This window comes from Tachyglossus aculeatus, chromosome 4 (assembly GCF_015852505.1).
Source record: "Tachyglossus aculeatus isolate mTacAcu1 chromosome 4, mTacAcu1.pri, whole genome shotgun sequence".
Lineage (NCBI taxonomy): Eukaryota > Metazoa > Chordata > Mammalia > Monotremata > Tachyglossidae > Tachyglossus > Tachyglossus aculeatus.
This window is the reverse complement of record NC_052069.1, coordinates 91,847,092-91,871,899: the sequence shown is the minus strand read 5'-3', so window position 1 is coordinate 91,871,899 and position 24,808 is coordinate 91,847,092.

Sequence of the window (24,808 nt, the reverse complement as noted above, 5' to 3'; positions counted from 1 at the left end):
TCACTTCCTTTTCTCCCACTTTCTTCTGCATCACTCTGATTTTCTCTCTTTAATGTGTCACCCTCCACACAGCTCAGCCCTACAGCACTTATGTACATACCTGTTATTTATGAAGATCTGTCTTCCCTTCTAATAATAATAATAATAATGGTGGTATTTGTTAAGCAGTTACTATGTGCAAAACACTGTTCTAAGCACTGGGGGGCTACAAGGTGATCATGTTGTCCCACTTGGGGCTCACAGTTTTAATCCCCATTTTACAGATGAGGTAACAGGCACAGAGAAGCTAAGTGGCTTGCCCAAGGTCACACAGCTGATAAGTGGCAGAGCCAGGATTCAAACTCATGACCTCTAACTCCCAAGCCCTCACTCTTTCCACTGAGCCACGCTGCTTCCCCTAGACTGTAAGCTCATCATAGGCAGGGAATGTGTCTTTTACATTGTTACACTGTACTCTCCCAAGAGCTTAGTACAGTGCTCTGCAAACAGTAATTGCTCAATGAATGATTGATTGTAATAATATATTTCCCAAGCACTTACAACAGTACAGTAAGTGCTCAATAAATACTACTGATTGATTTGACTAAAGAAAATCCAATTCATTCTTGATAGACTAGGTTTATCCCCTTAACAACACTGCTCTACATGCAAGCACTAACTTTTCCTTATTTCGTTCATCAGAATGTCTGCCTCCCCTTCTAGACTGTAAGCATTTGAAAGTTGAAAATACAAATTCAGTAATAGAGACAATCTCTGCCTGCACCGGACGCTCCATCCTTTGTGCCTAACTCCCATTATTGGCCTCTTGTTCATGAATACAACCAAAATTCTCTTTTATTAGCTTTGAGGAAATCCATCAAGGAAACTGAGACAAAAGGACAAAGTGGCTGGCTCATCACACACCAAAGAGCCATTGTAACATGTCTAGTCCCACCCTGTTTTTCGCTGCCACATCATCATCAGCAGCAGCATCATCTCTGAATGTAAAACAATAATATACAGAAAGAAACCAGAAAGACTATCCACAGGAGCTTAAAGCACTAACTTTTCCTTATTCCATTCATCAGGATGTCTGCCTCCCCTTTTAGACTGTAGACTCATTGTGGGCAGGGAATATGTCTACCAGCTGTGTTGTACTTTACTTTCACAAGTGCTTAGTACAGTGCTCTGCACACAGTAAGCACTCAATAAATGCCACTGATTGATTGGTTATTTATATTCTTCTCAGGGCATTGTTAACAACATCTACTATTCAATCTTTTTTTCCTAAATTTATTCCTCTTCCTTTGTCAATGCCATTGTACTAGAACAATCAATCAGTTCATAGTGTTTATTAGGCACCTAATGTGGAGTATTGTACTGTATTGAAAGAACACTAGGGAATTAGAAAATATGATTCCTGTTCTCCAGGAGCTTACAACCTAGCTAGGGAGGCAGATATTGCAATAAATTCCAGATGAAGGGAAGAGCAAAAACTTAGTGCTTATATGGGAAACAGTGTGGCCAAGTGAAAAGAACTATTCATCTGGGAGTCAGAACACCAGGGTTCTAATTCTGGCCCTGTCAGTTGCCTGTTTTGTGATCTTGGACAACCACTCTCTGTCAGATTCTTCAACTGCAAAATCTGCATGGACTTGGGATCTAAAATACCAAATATCCCAAATCATTAGCAGACATGGGCACACACTGAAGCACTTTTACATAGAATTAATAGTATTTCTTTGTTTTTCCATGTAGCGCATATCATCTCAGCCTAACGACCTTATGCATCTCTGGAGAACCGTTTTTGTATGTTCTTTCAAGAAATTAGGGTGGGTGAGAAGTGCTTATATTTATTTAAAACCATCTTGCCTTTTCTTCTCTCAACCTTCAGAACATTCTTCTACAATGAATACTTGATTTTTCTAAGATGTTTACCTTAACCTAAGCCAGAGAAATAATCAATCTTATTTACTGAGCACTTACTATACACAGAGCACTGTATTAGGTGCTTGGGATAATACAACATAAGAGAATTAACATATATGATCCCTGCTGATAATGAATTTACAGTCTAGAGGGATAGCCTTATCTAGGTATTTATTAATGTTTAGTTCATTCTGATTTATGAAGGTGTTTTTTTTAATCCTTCTGTTAAGATCTTCTGAGGAGTATCTCTCTTGCTAGCCCTAGAGATCAGTTGTTTCTCTACTGATCAGTCCCACTTTTCCTGGAAAAATGAATGGAGAAACACAGTAGGGAATCCCCTTGGCCTTCTCTGCCCTAACTTGGAGAGAAAATAAGCAGGAGCTTTTTAAAACTTTTCTTCCCTATTTCAAGCCAAACACTATGCATATTTGCATTTGGTAGATATGCCAGAGGCCCTGGAGCAATGGAAACTTTTGGAAAAAAAAAATTACAGTGTTCAAATTTGTCCAAAGCTTTTAGGATTGTTTGAAAGTTAAGCCCAGTCTGATTCCCAATTCTGTTCCTTTGATTATACTATTTACCAACCAGGGATCCTAGTAAGACACCCAGAAGGTCCTGACAATGTTTTTGTCCACTTTCCTGTCAGAGTTCCACACTCTTCCTCCCCTCACATTTTTAGGGGATGGAGGATGACTGTATTCAGTTCAAGAAAGTGAGCCCGTTGTTGGGTAGGGATTGCCTCTGTTGCCGAATTGTACTTTCCAAGCACTTAATACAGTGCTCTGCACACAGTACGCACTCAATAAAAGCAATTGAAGAAAGACCTTAGAAACTGTACATATTAAGGGAGAATGCCACAGATGCAGCGTGGCTCATTGGAAAGAGCCCGGGCTTAGGAATTAGAGGTCATGGGTTCTAATCCCAGCTCCACCACTTGTCAGCTGTGTGACTTTGGGCAAGTCACTTAACTTCTCTGTGCCTCAGTTACCTCATCTGTAAAATGGGGATTAAAGACTGTGAGCTCCACATGGGACAACCTGATTACCTTGTGTCTCCCTTAGTGCTTAGAACAGTGCTTGACACATAGTAAGCACTCAACAAATACCATCATTTTTATTATTATTATGTAACCTTGCCAGAGTAATTTGTTCATTGTGGATTCATGAATAACTAGGCACTGATAAAAGCACAGCATACAATGCCTTGTCCCAAAGGCAAGAAACTGGTGGCTCTAGGGATTGCAGGAACAGAAATAAATTTAGAAATTTCTGATATGGGTTGGCTAAATTGGATCAAAATGATAGCCTAGAAATACATTCTGGCTTTAAAGACCAGTGGTATTTGTTAAGTACTTAGTGGGTACCAAGCACTGCCCTAAGCACTGGGGTACACTAGAGGTAATCAGGTCAGAGACAGCCTCTGTCCCATGCAGGCCTCACAGTCTAAGGTCAGAGGGAGTAGGATTTCCCCATTTTACAGGTACTTAGGTAACAGGCACAGAGAAGTTGTGACTTGCCATGGTCACAGAGTAGACAAATGGAACAGCTGGGGTTAGAATCCAGGTCATCAAACTCCCAGGCCTTTGGTCTTTCCATTAGACCACAATGTCTCCCTAGGTCTCTTCTCTTGGGACCTTGAAAATATGTGAGAAGGGTCGTCTACAAAGTAGGAATGCGACATCATAGTGTTAAGTAAAATATGTTTGATGAAAGTGAATAAATCCCAGAAAGATAATTTACTAAAAGGCTATTGGGATTTCACTTGTGCCTGAGATGTTCCTCTTTTCTGTAACAACAATTAATACATTCTTCAGAGTTGAACCTTCACTAAGAAGCAAAGTTACCACACCTAAACAAGGCATTCTCCAATATTCAAAGCATCTAACCTGTGCCAAGTTCTACTATCCTTCAAGTTAAAGAAACTTCTGTGAAAGCCACTTATTACATGTAAATGTCAACACCAGTTTGTAGCACAATCAGAGAGTATCTTAAGCAGTTGGGGAAAATTTGTTATGTCTTAAAATGGTGTAAACAGAATGCTAAGCCATTATAACAAGTATTGCACTATGAAAACATTTGTGGCATCTCTGCCTCTCCAATTTGAAATTAGCCATCTTCTGACTCAGTATCATTTATTGTCTTTTATTTCTTAGCAGAGATTGTTTCAGTCTGTCCCAATTCTGAACCAAATTTTTCCGTTTGTCTCAGGAACTGAATTTCCTCTCTGCTTCCCACACACTCCTGCCTGTTTATTAGATGATAGAGGATCCTTAAAACTAACTCGATCACATTAGAGCTTATAGAGAAATGTTACCCTAAAATGCCACAGTTCTTTCAGCTATTTTTGAGCAGACATTTAGGGAACAAGCTGATTCTTAACCAAATTCTGCTTGAAGTGACAAGACAGCAATTGGAAAAGTCTGGCTGAGCAAATACACCAGTTGAAAAGTACTATGGGCTGCTACAAGTCAAACACATTGCACAGTGCTCTGCACATAGCACTCAATAAATACCACTGATTGATGAGAAAGGGAGGCAGACCCAAGTTCACTGATTAGGAGAACACAGCAGATCACCTTAGGAACCGAAACCAGTAACCAAACCTTCTGGTCTGCCTAAAGTCGCTATCCATTCAGGAACGTGCTTCTCTTGAAAGGAAAACTTAAGAGTCCCACATCAGGGAAGACTTCTTGATTCCAAAATAGTTCCTAACCACATTTTCCTAAAATAGGTTAGACAAATGTGCATTCTATAAAATTAGGGCCACATCTTGGTAATAAACATTATGGGCCATTCTCAAATATAATAATAATGATGGCATTTTTTTAAGTACTTACTATGTTCCAAACACCGTTCTAAGCATTGGGGGATACAAGGTGATCAGGTTGTCCCATGTGGGGCTCACAGTCTTAATCCCCACTTTACAGATGAGGTAACTGAGGCCCAGAGAAGTTAAGTGACTTGCCCAAAGTCACGCAGCTGACAAGTGGTGAAGCCAGGATTAGAACCCATAACCTCTGATTCCTAAACCCATGTTCCTTCCACTGAGCCACACTGCTTCTAGACTATACCTAGCCCTCACTCTGTGGTGCTTTTGGCTTAAAGGACTCTCCCTACATCCATGCCAAAAGTGTACAGAATGAGAGTGGAAGGAAAGAACAGAGAAGAGAAAGTAGAAAGGACAAAGTGATAGAATCCCAAAGAAATATTTCCTCTTTGGGCTGAATTTGAGGTTTCTTTGCTCTGTACACTCAAACCAGAAGCAAGGTTACTATCCACCCTAAACTCAACACCCAGGGTAAATGGGGAATTAAGAACTCCATCTAGCCACCCAGGATAAGGTCATCTAGGCAGCCTCAATGGCTAAATGCATGAACAGGCAAAGTAAACAATCAGAATTTAATTAGTAACACAGAGCAGGATTGCAGCCCAATATATTGAAGGAGATATTTGCTGGGTAACTTTCTATAGCTCCTGAAAGCTTTTAAGACTGATTAACAAACCACCTACCTGGAAGTCAATTTGATCAGCAGGCTACGTTGCAGTGTTGTTTTTCACTAGTTGAGTGAGGGGACCTTCAGATACCTGGTTTAGGCTAAAATAATCCACATATCATTCCCATGACCCGAATAGCCCTCCTCTTTTTCCCCAGATGTAATTTGAAATGAGAAATAATTTACCATAGGCTCTGGCCTGGTCCCTCAGGGAAGGAATCAGCCCTACTATTTTATGTCCAATTCGCTCCAAACAAGACTCAGTTTCCCTTACTCTTTAGAGCCCCTCCCCCAGGGAGACATTTTTCACCCTATTGGCCAAAAATCCCAATCCTCCCAGAATATTCCAAACCAAACTGGAAGGGTAGGGGGAGATCTAGCCTGAACCAATCTTGTGACAATTTGTGATCCGGTTAACTGGTCATGAGCAATAGAGAACAAGGTTTTGGAGTATTTGTGTCTGCAGTCTCTGTCCTGCAGTTGTGGCAACCACTGCTTGGTGTTGTGTTAAGAATAATAATATTAATAATTATGGTATTTGTCAAGTACTTACTATGTGCAAGGCATTATACTAAGCACTGGGGTGGATACAAGCAAATCGGATTGGATACCATCCCTGTCCCATATGGGACTCACAGTCTCAATCCCCATTTTACAGATGAGGTAACTGAAGCACAGAGAAGTGAAGTGACTTGCCCAATGTCACACAGCATACAAGTCACAGAGTAGACATTAGAACCCGTGACCTTCTGATTGCTCCAGCTTGATTGCTGTAATGGGCCCCCAAAGGCCTTAAATGATAGGTTATGCCATTCCCTGATGAGTTGTGGAGAAAGAGGCAACACAGGTAAGATAAATTTAGAGTCAAACACACCCCCTGGAGAATAAGCTGGCTGCTTCTTCTAGACTTTTATCATCATCATTTAAATTACACAAAGCACTGAGTCAAAATACAAGGAAACTGATATAATAATAATAATAATAATAATAATAATAACTGTGGTATTTGTTAAGCACTTACTATGTGCCAGGCAACTACTGTTAGGGTAGACACAAGGTAATCACATTGGACACAGTCCCTGTCCCACATTGGGCTAACAATCTTAATCCCCATTTTAGAGATGAAGTAATGGAGGCACAGAGAAGTTAAATGAGTTGCCCAAGGTCAGACAGCAGACAAGTGGCAGAGCCAATATTAGAACTCAGATCCTTCTGACTCCCAAGTGTGTGCTCTAGCTATTAGGCCACTCTGCTTATCATATCACATGGTCCCCAGTCCACAAGGGATTCACAATCTAAGTAGGGGAGGACAGATTCATAAAACAAAAGAATATCATGAAAAAAAACTCTAAAAGCAGCTCATTCAAAATTCTGGAGGGCAGCCTGGCCTAGTGGATAGAGCACAGACCTAAAAGTCAGCAGGACCTGGGTTCTAATCCTGTCTCTGCCAATTGCTTGCTTGTGTGGTCTTGGGCAACTGTTTTCCTGACATGCTAACTCGATTTTGGAGAGGTTGCCATTTCAGGACACCATCCCAGTGCTTAGAACAGTGCTTGGCACATAGTAAGCACTTAAAGACCAACATTATTATTATTATTATTATAAGGAACAGGTAGATAGTCCTCTTTTACTCCCCCGCAGGCTATAAACTACCTGCCTATCAGTTAAATATTCTGTTCCTACAGTTTCTGAGTTCCACAAAGATGGCAGGGCAGGGGGGTCGGTCCTCTTCAGTGGCCAACCAATTAGGATCTACCATGACTCTTGGCTCTCAATGATATGCTCTCCACACAAAGGTTTATTAGGCTACTGCTGACTCACATTGGAGTGGTCATAGGACATCCCATAGCTGGCTGAGTGCTTGGCCTGGACTTGACTCTTGGGAATGCAGGAGTGGCAGGGACTCCAGCTCATTGTTTTCTGGTGGATTTTGTGAGTACTTCCCTTCCCTAAACTGCAGTTAAATTTTCGCTTAAGGTTTTGTGCTTTCCTATTATCAGATATTTTCCTTTACATAATGCTCTGGGTCTGTGCTAACCAGGAAGTCATGGTGATCACCTGGAGATCTTGGTTAATTGATCACTATATTTCTTTGTTGCAACTTTTGCAGTAGACTTGCTGTTGTGGCTCCAACTACATCTGCAGACAGACACTCATGGGTCTTCATTATCCTGACTCTTTTGAACTTGATACCCAGACCTCCCCTACCCTGAGTGTTACAGCAAGTTACTAACTTCTCTGTGCCTCAGTTTATCTGTTCTCCCTCCTTAAACTGTGAGCACCAAACATGACAGGCCTCTGTCTGACCTAACTGACCTGTTTCTACCCTAGGGCTGAGAACACTGTCTGACACACAGTAAGTTCTTAACAAATAAATAAAACAAAAATTTGTACCATAATCCCATCTCTGCCACTTGTCTTCTGTATGACCTTGGGCAAGTCACTTGACTTCTCTATGCCTCAGCTTCCTCAAAAGTAAAATGGGGATTCAATACCTGTTCTTTCTCCTACTTAGACTTGAGTTCCATGAGGGTGAGGACTATGGCCAATCAAGGGTTTAGTACAGTACTCTGCACATAGTAAGCACTCAATAAATAAAGAAGAAGCATGGTTTAGTAGAAAGAACACAGGCTTGGGAGTCAGACGATGTGGGTTTTAATCCTGCCTCCACAATTTGTTTGCCATGTGACCTTGGGCAAGCCACTTAACTTCTCTGTACCTCTGTTACCTCATCTGTAAAATGGGGATGAAGACTGTGAGCCACACCTGGGACAAGCTGATAACCTTGTATCTACCCCAGCACTTAGAACAGTGTTTGGCACATAGTAAGTGCTCATTATTAATAAACATGATTGAATATCTACCCCAGTGCTTAGAACACTACTTGTCATAGAGTAAGCAGTTGGCATATCATAAAAAACAGGTTAAACTTCAATAAATAAATATCAATCTGGAAAAAACTCAGTAAAAAAATACTTGACAGGAAAATCCTCATTGTTCCAGGAAAGTAGGTTGTATTCTCAATCTTCGCCAACCAGCCTGATGGGGTAAATGTTGGAAATGCAGATTCTATTGTCCCTCTGCTCCTACAGGAAGTGGGTTCCATGTTCAACCTAAACTACACTCCTGCAAGGGTTGAGATGTTACTTGGTTGGGGGCCCTGTGCGTCCCGGAGTCTCAGTGGCATTGGGAAAGAGGCTGCATGTTTTTGCCCAAACTCCACTAGTACGGGGCAGTTTCTTCATTCCTATGGTATAAGGAGGATAATAATAGTAACAGTGGTGGTATTTAAGTCCTACCTTTGTGCCAGGCACAGCACTAAGTGCTACGATCAATACAAACAAATCAGGTTGGACACCCTTCCTGTCCCACATGGGGCTCACAGTCTAGGGAATAGTTTAACAGATAAAGCCTCCCTTTAGTCCAAATTATATTATGATTTATGGAATAATGTCTCCAAGACAGCAATATGTTTTAAATAGCTAAATATTAAAGAGCTAAAAGCAGGTAAATATTCTTGTACTCTACTATTTCCCCAAGCTATGTTAATGGCCACTCCCTCTGTAGTCTATAAACTCCTTTTGGGCAGGGATTACAATTGCCAACCCTTGCTAGATTGCACCATCCCTGCGCTGCTCCAAATAAGAGCTCAATAAATACCATTTCTTGCTTGATTAAAATCACCTGTAGGGAAAAAGAAAATGCCAAACCTATCCTCCTGCACAAGGACTGGCCTATTTGCACTTTTCTAGCTCTTGTTTCTATGACTTCCTGTTTCTAAGAAATAAAGACTTTAAAAGACTTATAAAAGGACTTATAGGGACTGTTGGATACCAAATAGCTCTTTCAAAACAATATTGTGATGAGTTAAGTGAAAATTAGAGACACATGGGTGAAGTTTCCCTTAGCACACACTAACACTCTTAAAAACAGAGAAGGCAAGCGCCAGGGGAAAATGTGGTTTGGGTTTTGTGGAGTTGAAAACACTTGGAACATATTTTTAGACATTTACCAAACATTTGGCCAAAAAATATTTGGTTCCTCATAATCCCCGAGGTTTCCTGTTTGGAGAAATGGTGAGGAGGGATTGTTTCATCCAAGGATTGTATCCTGGGTACCTACCAACTCTGTTGGATTGAACTCTTCCAAATGCTTAGTTCAATCCTCTGCACACAGTAAGTGCTCAAAATATATCATTGATAGATTGATCCTGCCTCTTTCATACTTTCAGTTAATATTGTTCCTCTTCTCCTGTTTCTAAGCACTGTATGTTTAGACTTAAGGCAGAATCATTGTTCTCAAAGCTGTTGTACATAAAGATCACCTTACAACAATTTTGACATGTTGATCAGCTGGCATTGGAAAAACCAGTCTGTCTCCCTCCTAATTAACCTTTCTAGACCCTTCAATCCTCTAACTCTAAACTACTCTATGAGCCTCAGCTATCTTACCACTGAACCCTTGACCACGTCCTCCCTCCAGCCTGGAATTCCCTTCTCCCTTTCATTTCCAATAGACTACCTTCAAAATCTTCTTAAAATTGCATCGCTTCCAAGAGGCCTGTCCTGACTTATCCCTCATTTTCCCCTACATGCCCCCTCCCCCTTATCATTATGTGCTTGGCTGTGTTCCCCTTTAAACACTTTGATGCTAACCCCAGCCCCACTGCATTTATTCATTCAGTCATATTTGTTGAGTGCTTACGATGTGCAGAGCACTGTACTAAGCGCTTGGAAAGTACAATTGGGCAACAGATAGAGTAAATCCCTACCTAACAATGGGATCACATGTCATGTACAGATCCTTTTACTCATTCTTTATCTAGAATTTATTTCAATGTATTTCCCTGTAGACTGTAAACTCCTTGACAATCCCTACGCAACAACGGGATCATTAATGTCATGTGCATATCCTTACACTTATTCTTTCTCTATCTAGAATTTATTTCAATGTATTTCCCTGTAGACTGTAAACTCCTTGAAACCTCTCCCTCTCCTTCTCCCTCTCCCAATACTTGGATCTGTGACCTTTGGGCATTTGATATTTGCCCCACCCTCAACCCTACAGAATTTATGTACATGTCTTTAAATTGTATATTATAATTTAGTGTAAGCTTGATGTACGAAGAGAATGCTGACTCTTGTAGTATACTCTCCCAAATGCTTAGTACAGTGCTCTGCACAGTAAGCTTTTAATAAATACTATTGATGATGATAGCACCACTAGGCAAGGAGTTTATTATTTCTGTGTTTTATATAGAACTTAGAACAGCTTCTATAGTAGTAGGGAAGTAGTGTGTCTTGGTCTGCCACTTGCCTGCTGGGTCACATTGGGCAAGTCACACAATTTCTCTGAGCCTCAGTTCCTACAACTTAGTGAGCCTACTGAGGGACAGGGACTTTGACTGACCTGATTATCTTGTATAACTGTGGTATTTGTTAAGTGTTTACTATGTGCCAAGCACAGTACTAAGCTCAGTGGTGGATACAAGTTTATCAGGTTGGACACAGTTCCTGTCCCACATGGGGCTCAGAGTCTCAATCTCCATTTTACAGATGAGGTAAATGAGGCTCAGAGAAGTCAAGTAACTTACCCAAAGTCACACAGCAGACAAATGATGGAGCTGGAATTAGACCCAATGACCTACTGATTCCCAGGCCAGTGCTCTAGCCACTACGCCATGCTGCTTCTCTACCCCAATGCTTAATATAGTGCTTGTCACAGAATAAGCACTTAACAAATACTACTACTATGATTAGTAGTATAACTAGTAATACTTACTGTCACCCGCTTGGTAAAATGTGCCGTATTAAGAGCTTGAGAAGTACAATGTTATGTTCCCTGCTCTTAAAGAGCTTATACTCTGATGAAAGTGAATATAAAATTATTTCAAGTAGACAGAATAAACAATGGAATGTACAATTGAATAGACATATATGCAAGAGTTTTGCAAATATGTTATATCATTTCCTTTAAAATTGGAAGGTATTCCTGCCAGTAGTGCTATTTCCCAGAAGCATATGTATGGCCATAAGGACTGAGAAATAGTCAGCGGTCTCTTTCACTCCAATTACATTTATAGTCTGTGTTTCTTCCCTCAAAGGGGAACTGACCAGGTAGCAAGATGCACAATTATGCAAATTACACACTCCACAGAGCACTTTTCAAGATTGTTTTGAAAACCCAACTTGCCATATGACTTAAGGAATAGGATAGACTGATAAGAGGGACTAGGACTCTTTAACTGCTTAACCAGGATTTTTGTTAGAAGCCAAATATGTTCTCTCAGAGGGGGGAAGAAAACAGGCTCACGTCCACAGTGTCCAGGTGGAGAGACACTTTGCAATGGTCCTTTACCACAGCACAATCTTCATTCTGCTTATCCCTTAACAGATGTGTCTGGCAGTAGGACTGACTGATTGATCCATCAATCATTGGTATTTATTGAATACTTACTGGGCAGAGCAATGTACTAAGCACTTGAAAGAGTGCTTAGAGTTGGTAGACAGAATCTTTGCTTCAAGGAGCTTAACTTTGGAAGACACACACATTGAAACAAAGTATAGATAGGGGAAGCAGCAGACTATAAGAACATGTAAATTAAGTGCTCAAAAACAGGGTTTGAGGCAGTAGTAAAATGCTTAGGCGGTCCAGACCCAAATGTATAAATGACATAGAAGGGAGAGAGGGAGAAGAGAGTAGGGTGAAGAGAAATAGGGAAAGTTTCTTAGACAAAGAATGATTTTAGCAAGGCTTTGAAGTTGGAGATCTGTCAGATATGATGGAGGAAGCAGTTCGAGACAGGAGGACCCAACAGCAAGAAAGATGATTAATAGAGTTGGTGGTTGGCGTTCCACAGATAATTATTGTCATTTTGAACAATGACCCATATATTTATCTGAAAAAGTCCTGGAAGATAATTGGATAAGTTGCTAGAGTATCTTGTCACTTCATCCATTGTTTAAGTGGTTTATACTACATTAGTCACCAGCCTAGTGACAACAGGGTGGGACTCAGAAGAAGGAGGTGGGGTATTCGGGTGAGCCTATCTCCTACTCCTTCCAGAATGTCACACCTTTCCCACTCCACTGATCCCCATTTCTAGAACACCCTATTGTTTTCTCTCTGTTCCTCCCGTGGGGCAGCAGGGCAAGTGGTCAGGAGTTATGAAGGGGAATGTTCTAGGTGGGCACAATCCCTTTCGAGAAGCCGGGCCAGAGCCGCCTCAGTTTTTCCTCTCTCCTCCTACACCCCGTTGAAAAGCCAGAATTCAGCACTGTGAGGCTCACGGGAGCAGCAATGGCTGGAACAACCCACCCCTAATTGAGAAGCCAGGACACAGTGTTGTGAGACTCATGGCTTAGGGTACTGATTTTCATTTTTCAGAAATGTTCTCTTCAATCTCTTTCTCAGTCTCTGCCTTCCATTACGATTTCTCTGGCTCCAAAGACTGATAGCTCTTCCAATCGATTTGATCCTATCTTCAGGAAGCAATAGAGGATGTGGCTCATGAGCGAGTCATAAATCAACTCCCTCAAGTAGGTGGAAGAGGGTCAGCTAGCGGCACCCAGTGCCCCCCAAAATCCAGTCAAAAATACCTCAGGTAATTTACATCTGAGCTGTGCACTCGTACATAGATAGTATTGTAATTGCAGTTTTAGATCATTTATACTAGCTTTATCTTTTTTAGAACTGTAAGTTTAATAGTTAATATGACAGAGGTTGTTAGTGTAAAGATGGACAATAACCTCTTACAGAATGCTAAGGGATTCAACCCAAAAAGTAGGTTTTTTTCTTTATGGAAATTGTCATCCATGAAATTTTTATTTATAACTATCTCCTCTGAACCCCTATGTCTGAATAAAGTGTGTCTGCCTTTTTGCCATTAGATATAAAGAAACAGTATCAGTTTTATGATCTTGATCACAAAGGTAATATACTTTGTGACTGTTTCACCCTTGACACTATTTAATAGAAGCCAAATTGTAGTTGATAAAGCATGTGGTTCCATTTAATATGTTAACAAATCAGGGAGAATATATATCCTGTCCCAAGTCAACTGTAGTTCATTATTGCTGAATGCCCTTCTGGATTTTATTCCTCTTTCAAATTACTTGTATCCAATTTCTGGCTTCATTTTTCCTGATTGTAGGAATCTGATGGATGAGTGTGCATCAGTGGTTGAATTCTGACTCTTGAGGGAAATAGCTTAATAAAAAAGAAGGATACTTGATCAGGAAAGGATAAAAGAAGGATTATACCGAAAGCTCACTGTGGGCAGGGAATGTGCTTGTCACATTGTTATATTGTACTCCCCCAAGCACTGAGTACAGAGAAGAGAAGCAGCATAGTGTAGTGGATAAAGCACGGGCCTGAGGGTCAGGAAGATGTGGGTTCTAATCCTGACTCCACCAATTGTCTGCTGTGTGACCTTAGACACGTCACTGCACTTCTCTGTGCCTCATTTACCTCATCTGTAAAATGGGGATTGAGACTGTGAGCCCCACATGGAACAGGGGCTGTGTCCAACCCAATTTGCTTGTATCCACCCCAGAGCTTAGTAAAGTGCTTGGCACAGAGTACATGCTTAACAAATACCATAATCATCATTACAGTGCTCTGCACACTCTAAGCAGTCAATAAATAAAATCGATTGATTGACAATCAATGGACTGATTGTACTGCAATATATTATTATCCTGGTCCAGGAGAATCTCCCAGCAACTTTGCATTGCAGGGTTGCCAGTTCTTGCCAACAGAAGTCATGCTGAAAACATATGCTGTTCCTGCTCAAACCATCTTTGACTACATCTGGAAACAAAAATCGGGCAGTGGAGGAAGGAAGGAACAAGGCAGCACATGGAATGCTCTTTTGCTTGAGATTTTTTTAAAAATTCTGGAAATAAATCCTTCATTAAGCTTAGCTAGTGGTGTTGACAGACAAGTACTATCAAATATATTTGTGCTTTTCTTATGGTGGTTTTCCAATGCAACACACTCTCTATGCTTAGTTGGTGAGTTTTTTGTTATAAAAATAAGCTTATCAGAAGTAAAATTTCAAAATAGGTGCCCTTTTTGTTGTTTTTTGCTTTTGTTTTTTGGAGGGGTATGGGAAAAGACCCTTGATAGAATAAAATTCTAGTCTGTAAGTTCACTGTGGGCAGGGAATGTGTCTGATTATCGTTATATTGTACTCTCCCGTGCACCTAGTACAGTGCTTTGCACACAGTAAGTGCTCAGTAATGATTTAATGAATGAATGGGTTAAGGTCAAATTCAATCCACTTTAGTTTACTATTGAAGTACTCAGTAAGAAAGAATGATCAAAGATGATTTGATCTGACAAAGATCAACTAGAAATGTTTGCAAAATTCAGAAAATGCCTGTCATTCTGTGGAAAAATTAGAGGCAGAAAACATATTTGACCCATCCATAATTTCTACAGCTAGATGATGGCATTATTGTTATGGAACATCAAGAATAAAACTACTTCAGAAATCTTTTTTCAGGAATAAATAATAATAATAATGATGGTATTTGTTAAGCACTTACTATGTGCTAGGCACTGTACCAAGCACTGGGGTGAATACAACTAAATTGGGTTGGACACAGTCCCTAGCCCACCCAGGGCTCACAATCTTAAACACCACTTTACAGATGAGGGAATTGAGGCACAGGGAAGTGAAGTGACCTGCCCAAGGCCCCACAGCAGACAAGTGGAGGAGCAGGGATTAGAACCCAGGTCCTTCAGTCTCCCAGGCCCATCCTCTACCCACTAGGCCATGCTGCTTCCCTAAAGAATAAAATAAAATGTTGCATTTTTTTCTCCTGAGCACTTAATACAGTGTTCTGCACACAGTAAGTGCTTAATAAATACCATTGACTCATTCATTCATTCAATTGTATTTATTGAGCACTTACTGTGTGCAGAGCACTGTACTAAGCATTTGGGAAGTACGAGTTGGCAACATATAGAGACGGTCCCTACCCAACAGTGGGCTCACAGTCTAGAAGGGGGAGACAGAGAACAAAATGAAACATATTAACAAAATAAAATAATTAGAATGAATATGTACAAATAAAATAAATAAATAAATAGCATAATAAATACGTACAAACATATATACATATATACAGGTGCTGTGAGGAGGGGAAGGAGGTAAGGTGGGGGGATTGGGAAGGGGGAGGTGAGGGAGAGGAAGGAGGGGGCTCAGTGTGGGAAGGCCTCCTGGAGGAGGTGAGCTCTCAGTAGGGCCTTGAAGGGAGGAAGAGAGCTAGCTTGGCAGATGTACTGAGGGAGGGCATTCCAGGCCAGGGGGATGACATGGGCCGGGGGTCGACAGCGGGACAGGCGAGAACGAGGCACAGTGAGAAGATTAGCAGCAGAGGAGTGGAGGGTGCAGGCTGGGCTGTAGAAGGAGAGAAGGGAGGTGAGGTAGGAGGGGGTGAGGTGATGGACAGCCTTGAAGCCCAGGCTGAGGAGTTTCTGCCTGATGTGCAGATTGATTGGTAGCCATTGGAGATTTTTGAGGAGGGGAGTAACATGCCCAGAGCATTTCTGGACAAAGACAATCCAGGCAGCGGCGTGAAGTATGGATTGAAGTGGTGAGAGACAGGATGATGGGACATCGGAGAGGAGGCTGATACAGTAATCCAGACGGGATAGGATGAGAGCTTGAATGAGCAGGATAGCGGTTTGGATGACTCCTTGACTGAATAAAATAGGGCTGTCATTCTAATACTTGGGTTGCAAAAGGAAAACTCACACGCTCAATACTGAAGGATCAGTAAAAGAAGATGATGTAAACAATCAAATTTCTACAAATTTGTATGTAAATTATGTTCTTTATTCACTCATTCATTCAATCGTATTTATTGAGTGCTTACTGTGTGCAGAGCACTGTACTAAGCGCTTGGGAAGTACAAGACGGCAACATTATACTTTCCCAAGCACTTAAACCAGTGTTCTGTACATAGTAAATGCTCAAAAATACCATTATTTTTTGATTCCATCTTATTGTAGGGCTCCAAAGTTGGAAACTTGTTATTATTACTATTATTATGCTATTTGTTAAGTGCTTACTATGTGCCAAGCACTGCTCTAAGCTCTGGGGAAGATGCAAGGAAATCCAATTGTCCTAAATGGGGCTCATAGTCTTAATCCCCATTTTACAGATGAGGTCACCTAGGCACAGAGGAGTAAAGTGACTTATCCAAGGTCACACAGCAGACTCGTGGCAAAACCGGGATTAGAACGCAGACCTCTGACTCCCAAGCCTGTACTCTTGCCACTAGATCATACTGCTCCTCCTGTATTGTACTAAGAATACAATAGAAATGAGGATACTTGAACATCTCCAGCCACTTCTTCCAGCCACTCTTCCAACCATTCCCTCCAGCCACTCCTCCATCCAGTGTGGCTCAGTGGAAAACAGCATGGGCTATGGAGTCAGAGGTCATGGGTTCAAATCCTGGCTCTGCCAATTGTCAGCTGTGTGACTTTAGGCAAGTCACTTAAGTTCTCTGGGCCTCAGTTATCTCATCTGTAAAATGGGGATTAAGACTGTGAGCCCCCCCATGGGACAACCTGATCACCTTGTAAGCTCCCCAGCGCTTAGAACAGTGCTTTGCACATAGTAAGCACTTAATAAATGCCATCATTATCCACTCCTCCATTTCCTCCAGCCACACCTCCATCCATTTTCTTCAGCCACATCTTCATCCACTCCTCCATTTCCTCCAGCCACTCCTTCATCCACTCCTCCAACCATTTCCTCCAGTCACCCCTTCGTCTGCTCCTCCATGCATTTCCTCCAGCCACTCCTCCAACCACTACCTAGTAATAATAATAATGATTGCATTTATTAAGTACTTACTATGTGCAAAGCACTGTTCTAAGCACTGGGGAGCTTACAACGTGATCAGGTTATCCCATGGGGGGGCTCACAGCCTTAATCCCCATTTTACAGATGAGGTAATTGAGGCACAGAGAAATTAAGTGACTTGCCCAAAATCACAAAGCTGACAATTGGCAGAGCCAGAATTTGAACCCATGACCTCTGACTCCAAAGCCCGTGCTCTTCCCACTGAGCCACACCCCTTCACCTAACTCCTCCAGGAACTGCTCCTGCTACTCCCATGTGGCAGAAGGTGCCAGGATTTCCTCCAGTGAAGGAGACTAGGACCAGAGTCAGCCCAGAGGAGAGATTTATGGGTGGGACATCTGTTCTTTTATCCTTTTCCCCTCCATGACAGCCTTTATCAGATGAGCTGCCCTCAGTCCAGTGGTAGGGTTGCTCTCATTGCTCTGGTTAGACTAAACTAGGGGAAGTGATTTCTAGCATATTCATTCATTCATTCATTCAATCGCATTTATTGAGCACTTCCAGTGAGCAGAGCACTATACTAAGCTCTTGGAAATTTCAGTTCAGCAACAGAGACCACATTCATTGGTGAAGAATTTTCTCCTTTGTAAACCTGAAAAATCTAAGGTCCTTCCAGTTTGGTATTCTGCTTTCTTCAGTGGCACTAGGAGAAGGAGTAGAATAACTATCCTTAACAGCCATCCTAACAGTGAAGAAAATGTCTAACATCCTTAACTTCCCATTAATAACCATAATGGTAATGCCTGTGGTACTTATTAAGCATTTACTTTGTAGCAAATAATAATAATAATGTTAATAATTGTGGTATTAAGTGCTTAGTATGTACTTATATGGAGAAGTAGCGTGGCTTAATGGATAAAGCATGGGCTTGGAAGTCAAAGGTCGTGGGTTCTAATCCCAACTCTGCCACTTGTAAACTGTGTGACTTTGGACAAGTCACTTAACTTCTCTGGGCCTCAGTTTCCTCATCTGTAAAATGTGGATTAAGACTGTGAGCCCCACATGGGACAAATTGATTACCTCATATCTATCCCGGTGCTTAGAACAATCCTTGGTCCCAGTGCTTAGAACAATCCTTGGCACATAATAAGCGCTTAACAAATGCAATCATCATCATCAAGTGCCATACACTGTATAAGTGCTGTGTGGATACCAGCAAATCAGGTTGGACACAATCCCTGTCCCACATGGGGCTCTCAGTCTCAATCCCCATTTTACTGTTGAGATAATTGAAGCCCAGAGAAGTTAAGCACCTTGCCCAAGGTTACAGAGCAGACAAGTGGCAGAGCCAGGGTTAGAGCCCACAAACTTCTGATTCCCAGGCCCGAGTTCTATCCACTATGCCATGCTGCTTCTCTAAATAGTGGGCTAAGGATAGATAAAATGTAATAACATTAGAGCTAATCCCTGTCCCACAGGGGCCTTAAGGCCTAGGGAGGAGAGTTGGTATTTCATCCTCATTTTACAGTTGAGGAAACTGAGGCACAGAAAAGAGAAGTGATTTACCCAAGGTCACACAGCAGGCTAATGGTGTACCCAGGATTACACTGACTTCTGTAGTTTCCAGGCTTGTGTTAGTCCCAATAGGCCATGCTGCTGCTTAAACTTCAATCAATGGTATTTACTGAGCACTTACTATACATTGAGCATTGTACTAAGTGCTTGAGAGATACACCAGAGTTGGTAGACACATTCTCTGCCCACAGTGAGCTCACAGTCTAGAAGACCTGACAGACATTAATATAAATAAACTTTAAATATGTACATAAGTGCTGTGGGCCTGAGGGAGGGGTAAATAAAAAGAACAAATCAAGGTGACACAGAGAAGGGAGTGAGTGAGAAAAAGGAAATGAGGGTTTAGTCACCTTACCGTCTAACCTCAATTCTAGCCATCTATTATGGATCTTTCATCTATAATTTCATCACAATTCTCTTCAACTGATATTTTATGGTTGCCCAATTTGCTACCTCAGCTTCAAGCCTCTTAGTCCAACTCATCCTATCTTACATGTCTTCATCTGCTATTTCACAGCTCACTTTCTTTGCTCTCCTCAAGCTAACCTTTGAACTGTACTCTCTCCTTTCCTTCCTTCTGCCCTCCACCCCCCTGCCCCAGTCAGATAGACCAGCACTTCCCAAATTGAATGACCTCTGAAAGTCCCTCCCTTTTCAGCAAAACCTTCTCCACTTAATTCCCAGGACTTTAATATACAAACTCTACCAACATCCCCATAAGTATTGAATTTACTTATACTCACCCGGAGAACTTTTGTATATTTGTGATTCTACTGTACATTCAATTACTTCTGTTGCTCTATGAACATTTTTATTTCTGTCCCCTTCATCAGAATGTAAGGTCCTTGTGGGCAGAGAACATATCATTTCTTTGCTTTATACTTCCCAAACACTTAGTTCAGTACTGCTACTACTGCTAATAATAATAATAATGGCATTTATTAAGTGCTTACTATGTGCAAAGCACTGTTCTAAGCACTGGTGAGGTTACAAGGTGATCAGGTTGTCCCACGGGGGCTCACAGTCTTAATCCCCATTTTACAGATGAGGGAACTGAGGCACAGAGAAGTTAAGTGACTTGCCCAAAGTCACACAGCTGACAACTGGCAGAGCCGGGATTTGAACCCATGACCTCTGACTCCAAAGCCCGTGCTCTTCCCACTGAGCCACACTATGTAGTGAGCACTCAATAAATACTACTACTACTACTAGATTTACCATTAAATTTACCAGATTTACTTTCAGAAGTAGTGCTTCCTTTGTTTCTTTGGAATAGGCTAGTGGAAAGAGCCTGGGCAGAAAGAGAATGGAAAGAGTCAAAGACCTGTGTTCTAATCCTGCCTCTGTCACTTGCCTGTTCGGTGACTTAGGGTATGAGACAACTTTTTCTGTGGCTCAGTTTTCTCATCTGTGAAATGGGGATTTAATACTTGTTCTCCCTCTAATTTAGGCAGTGAATCCCAAGTGGGACAGCAGCCAACCTGATTATCTTGTATCTACCCCAATGCTTGGCACAAAGCAAGTGTTTAAGAAATACCACACAATATTTTTGCACCCTTCCAGCTTCAAAGGATGTTTCCTTGTTCTGGTGTTTGAAAACCATTTAGTCTTACCCATACCCTCCTTAATATTATAAGTTGTAATCATGTCCCCTCTCAGATTTTGTCTCTATGAACTGTGTAGTTACAGATGTTCAGCCTGCATCTCCCCACTCCTCAAAAACTTCAGTAGTTGCCCATCCACCTCTGCATCAAATAAAAACTTACACTGGCTTGAAAGCACTCAATTAGCTTGCCCACATTTTCCTTGCTTCACTGTACTACTGCAGCCCAGCCCTAACATTTCAATCCTCTAGCACCAACTTGCTTACTATGCCCCAATCCTGTCTCTCTCACTGCTAACTTGTTTCTCACATCCTCTCTCAGGCTTAGAACTCCCTCCCCCTCCATATACCAGACCACTATTCTTTCCAATTTCAAAACCTTTATTAAGATCACATCTCCTCCAAGAGGCCTTCTCCAATTAAGCCCTCTTTTCCCCAGCTCCCTCTCCCTTCTTTTATTCATTCATTCAATTATATTTATTCACTCATTCAATCACTTGGTAGATTGCAATATAACAATAAACTGTGTCATCTATGCACTTGGCTCTGTTCTCTTAGAGTATTTGGTATCCTCCCACTTTCAGCCCTACGGCACTTACGTAGGTATCTATAAATTCTTCATTTATATTATTGTCTGTCTCCTCTAGACTGTAAGCTCATTGTGGGTAGTGAATGCTTCTACCAACATAATTGTATTGTACTCTCCAAAATGTGACCTTCTGTGGGATACAAGTTTGGATGAATCTCAGTTCATGGAAAATCCATTTTGTAATTACAAATGCCTTTATAGAGAATGTTGGAGAGGAAAATTTTGTTTTGAAGATGGACAATAGGAGCCTTAAAGTCTTAATATATAAAACTTAAACTTGCAAATCAATGTTTAGTGTATTTTCTTTGTAAATGCAATAATACACTAAAAAGAGATTAATAATAATGGTATTTGTTAAGCATTTACTATGTATCAAGCACTGTTCTAAGCATTGGGGTAGATACAAGGTGATCAAGTTGTCCTACATGGGGCTCAATCCTCATTTTACAGATGAAGTAACTAAGGCACAGAGAAGTGAAGTGACGTGCCCAAAATCACACAGCTGACAAGTGGCAGAGCCGGGATTAGAATCCACAACCCCCGACTCCCAAGCCTGTGCTTTTTCCACTGAGCCACGCTGTTTCTCAATCTCTGGGTCCTGAGCTTTTTCTCTTTGCTAATGATGGAGGAAGCTTACTGTTATAACTGTAATAAAGGATGAGTATAATTTTAGCTTCACTACATTGTCATATTTGGTAAAATTGTTTTTTGAACATCCTGCCAAAATTCTGCTTTTCATTTGGTGTAAGAATACATCAACCTATGATCTCCACCCCAGATAGAGGTAGTATAAAACTACCTATTCAAAAGTCATATCAAAACCATGTCTTGGATTGTAAGTGGGGACCCTTAGAAGCAGTTTAATCCAGTAGATTTGGAGACCAGCATCTGATCCCTCACACAGAAAACCATGGTACATTGGAAGCTGCAGGATTTCTCCATCCTTCTAATTCAGACATTTCATTCCTGGTGAAGGCTAGAAACAGGGTAAGGAGTTCCAAAAAACCTGGAGGCCCCTCATCCCAAAACATCTCATATCATTTGCTAAATAGAGAAAAGGCATGTGTTCTTCCAATCCAGTTAACCAGACAAGGCAGACAAATCTTAGATATCACAGTCTGAGGAGTGGTGAATACATGCAGCATAGGAAGAAGTGAATTCCCCAGAGCGCTTGAAAGTGAAGTTTACATTAGATGCCAGGGATGGGAGAGGGCTTAGAATATTAGCTTTTGGCACAAGAAAAGAGAAGGAATGACAAATCAAAGGGATAAAAGACTTCCAAGGCTTTCTATAGAGAGGAAACACCTCCCTTCCACTGATAAACAGCTTCCAAGTGGCCTGTAGCCAGTGATCTTTTTAATAAAAGTTTATACCCCTAATTTCAAAAGTCAGATAGTAGCTGCCCCTTCTAGGGTCCATCTGTGACCCATCTGGTCTTCCTTATCAAAGAGGATTTAGGCACAGGAATTGCTGATTTATACTTTTTTCTTCACTCGGATTTGAGGTAGTTTACATTTTAATTTGTCTGGTCTAAATGCTAACTAAAGATATCCATACTTTTTCATTCAGAGAATAGAAAAACTGAATTTTCTGTGATTTATATGAAGGGGAGGCAATACATAAGGCCTGGGTTCAATATTTACTTTTTGGAACATATGAATGTACAAATGCTGTATGTGCTATATATTTTGTGAACCCACACACACATACAAATGCAATGTATAGGGGAATTTGAGCATATTAATAATGATGTACTTCAATCTCTGCTTTTTTAAATTATCTTAGGAAATCTATGATTTGGCTTAAGATTTTATTCAAAATTGAATCATATAGATACACAAAAATATCTTCCATAGTATACATGATGAAACTACAAGACAAGCATAGTTGGAGTTAAAAGTAGTTAATATCTAACCTCCTGATTGCCAAGATTTCTATGAAATACCATTTAGACATATTTTAAAACCTGAGAACTGGTTGGGGCTTTGATCATTTATGCTGTTGAGCAAAAATTCATTTCAGAACCAGTCAATCAGTCCCTGGCATTTATTAATAATAATGATAGTATTTGTTAAGCACTTACTATATGCCAAGCACTGTTCTAAGCACTGGGGTAGATACAAGGTAATCAGGTTGCCCACATGGGGTTCACAGTCTTAATCCCCATTTTACAGATGAGTTAACTGAGGCACAGAGAAGTTAAGTGACTTGCCCAAAGTCACACAGCTGACAAGTGGTGGAGCCGGAATTAGAACCCATGACCTCTGACTCCCAAGCCCGTGCTCTTTCCACTAAGTCATGCAGCTTCTCTTATTGAGCACACTTATGGTTTGCTCAATAAGCACTTTACAAAGCATCATGGCTCAGTGGAAAGAGTACGGGCTTTGGAGTCAGAGGTCATGGGTTCAAATCACTGCTCTGCCGACTGTCAGCTGGGTGACTTTGGACAAGTCACTTAACTTCTCTGTGCCTCAGTTACCTCATCTGTAAAATGGGGATTAAAACTGTGAGCCCCTGGTGGGACAACCTAATCACCTTATAACCTCCCCAGCGCTAAGAACAGTGCTTTGCACATAGTAAGCACTTAACAAATACCATTATCATTATTATTATTATTATTATGGTAGTTGTTACGTGCTCACTATGGGCCAAGCATTGTTCTAAGTGCTGGGATAGATACAAGTTAATCAGGTTGGACAGAGTCCCTGTCCTACACGGCGCTCACACTTTTATCCCCATTTTACAGATGAGGTTCCACATATTCAATCCATCACTAAATCCTGTTGGTTCCACCTTCACAACATTGTTAAAATCCACCTATTCCTCTCCATCCAAACTGCTACCATGTTAATACTCATCCTATCCCACCTGGATTATTGCATCAGCCTCCTTGCTTATCTCCCAGCCTCCCATCTCTCCCCACTCCAGTCCATACTTCACTCTGCTGCCCAGATCAATTTTTTTGTACAAAAACCATTCTAGACTTCTTTCTTCACTCCTCAAGAAGTTTCAGTGGTTGCCCATCCATCTCTACATCAAATAAAAACTCCTCACTGCTGGATTTAAAGCACTCATTCACCTTGTCCCCTCCTACCTCACCTCACTACTCTCCTACTAAAACCCAGCCCAAACACTTTGCCCTCTAATGCTAACCTTCTCACTGTACCTCAATCTCATCTATCTCGCCGCCAACCCCTCACCCACACCTTTCCTCTGACCTGGAACCCCCTTCCTCCCCAAATCCTCAAATACAATTACTCCCCCAGCCCTTCATAGCCTTATTGAAGGCACATCCCCTCCAAGAGGCCTTCCCTAACTAAGCTCTCTGTCCTCTTCTCTCACTCCTTTCTGTGATGCCCTGATTTGCTCCCTTTATTCATTCCCTCTCCCAGCCCCACAGCACTTATGTATATAGCCTTAATTAATTAATTTTATTTTAGTGCCTGTCTCCCCCTCTAGTCTGAAAGCTCATTATGGGCAGGGAATGTGTCTGTTGTTGTACTCACCCGAGTGCTTATGACAGTGCTCTGCATACAGTAAGCACTCAATAAATATGATTGAATGAATGGTAACTGAGGCACAGAGAAGTGAAATGACTTGCCCAAGGTCACACAGAAAACAAGTGGTGGAGTCAGGATTGGAACCCAGGTCCTTCTGACTCCCAAGCCTGTGCTATATCCACTAAGCCACACTGCTTCTCAGTACAGTATAGTATAATAGAGTACAGTATAAAAGGGTTGATAGAAATGTCCCATGCCCACAACAAGGTTACAGCCTACAGATATGAATATGAATATAACTTCACCTGAGCTGGGT